Raw genomic sequence first — 2,138 nt, forward strand, 5'->3', positions numbered from 1 at the left:
TAAATAAGTCCCACATGTGTAAATACCAAATAGTTTCCCGTGTGTGAATATTCTGCAACAATGCATAAGATTCTAATAAGATTACAGACATTTAGAAATGGGAGGAAAGGAGCTAAAGGTGTAGGGAAGGTGTGATACGTAGGGGAAGAACAAAAAGGGAAAAGAAAAAAATGAGAGAATGAATGGGGTGAAGGGAGGGCAGAGGTAAGGGGAAAAAAATGAGAATCAAGACTTGCCATGTAAAGGTACATGATCCCAACAATGAATGTAACTGTACTGTATCCCTAAATGTACCAATAAACTCAATAAAAAAAAAAAATACTGAGAACTCATATACTTGTTTGTTAAAATTAGAACGTGAGTTCACGCTATTGTCTATTGAAATTAGAAAAAACACAGTTAGAGAGAGATCATAGTAAAGCCTTTGCCCAGAGGAAAAAGAGGAATTTAAAGTTTTCCTCCATTATATAAAATGATGACATTAACATATACTAAAATATATATTTTAAAGATTAATATTTTAATCTCAATAAATTATTTTTATTATGAAAAATTTCAAATGCATACACAAGTAGACAGAGGAGTGCAACAAACACCATACTGTTATGGCCCAGTTTGAGCAGTGATCAAGACTTGACACAGTTGCTTTATCAAGCTTATTTCCTTTGGTGAAATGTTTAAAGCTAAGCATGTGATTGATACTTTTTAAAATTAGTTCATTGGCAAGATAACAACATATTGATAGATATTTGGAGATGGAACTGCGAGATGTAAATGATTAATTGGATTTTGTTTGCACAGATACAAAAAGTCTATATCTATATATCTTCTTTCATAGATACAAAAAAGTGTGCCCATATATATAATATATAAATTTTTTTTTTCGGTACTGGGGGTTGAATTCAGGACCTTGTGCTTGCAAGGCAGGTGCAGTGCCACTGAGCTAAATCCCCAGCTCCCAAAAAGTATACTTGTGTGTTACAGAATTCTTACATTTCCCAAATTAAATCTATAATCTTCACAAAGACTGCTAAGCTACTGATCTTTTGCACTTGAATGTGACTTGGCTATACTTATATGAAAATACAATATTAGAGTCTAGAACCACAAAAATGGCTTTAACTCTTAATTTATCATTTAACCTCATGAAATGATCTTACTTTATAGGCAATATAACATCACATAATATTTAAATTCGGAATTTCATCTAGAAGCAGAAGTTAACAGAGAATATATACTATGGGTCAAAAATATGGACAAAAGGGCAATGTATATAAATGTACATATTATCATTCAAGGTATGAAAAATGGATCTACTTATAGTCCCTCAGTTTACCTCTGTTTGGTTAAAAAAAAAAGTGGGGTTACTTACAGAAATAACCTATCATTTGAAAGTTCTTGCATCTAGATATCAATGTAAGATTCTAGCTCTTAGTAAAGTCTGGAAGTGTTCATGGCATTAACGCAATCTGTTTTGGGTAAGATCTGACATACTTTCACAGGGTAGGGGCCTGGCACCTCTGCTACTTTTGCTAGTCCTTCTCTCATGTCATTGTTCTAGCTACGTTATCTGGATGTAGTGTTTACAGCTCTCTTTCCTCCGAGACCTTTCAAGTCTGCCAGGGATTTCTGTTGCTTTTGATGGATGGTGTTGTGCCTTCCACCTCTGCTGTGACCACTGCTGAATCTATCACATCCTGGTGACTGTTGTTGTCTCTATTTATTTGAATATTTTTATGACTACATAGAGGTGAGATCATACAATATTTTTCTGTCTAGTTGATTTCATTTAGCATACATCTGGGCAGTGGCTCCTTTTTAAAAAAGGCTGAATCTCATTCCATTATAACTAATATAGGATAAATATATGCAGACAGTCCCTCACCTAATAGTTTAAGTTAGAAACTTTTGACTTTAGGATGGTGAGAAAGACATATCCATTCATTAGGAGCCATAACTCAAATTTTCAATTTCAATTTTTTCCTAGGCTAGAAGTGATTTATGCTCCCCTACTGTCCTGCTGCTTGGCAGTAGAAGGCTGCAGCTCCTAGTCAGCTATGTGACCACAAGGGTAAATATTCCACATTCCAGAGTACTGTGTTGCTAAGCCGTGATGTTCCATAGGTTGGATATATTAA

Source organism: Fukomys damarensis, unplaced genomic scaffold (assembly GCF_012274545.1).
Source record: "Fukomys damarensis isolate Sample0158 unplaced genomic scaffold, DMR_v1.0_HiC HiC_scaffold_37, whole genome shotgun sequence".
In the NCBI taxonomy this organism is placed as follows: domain Eukaryota; kingdom Metazoa; phylum Chordata; class Mammalia; order Rodentia; family Bathyergidae; genus Fukomys; species Fukomys damarensis.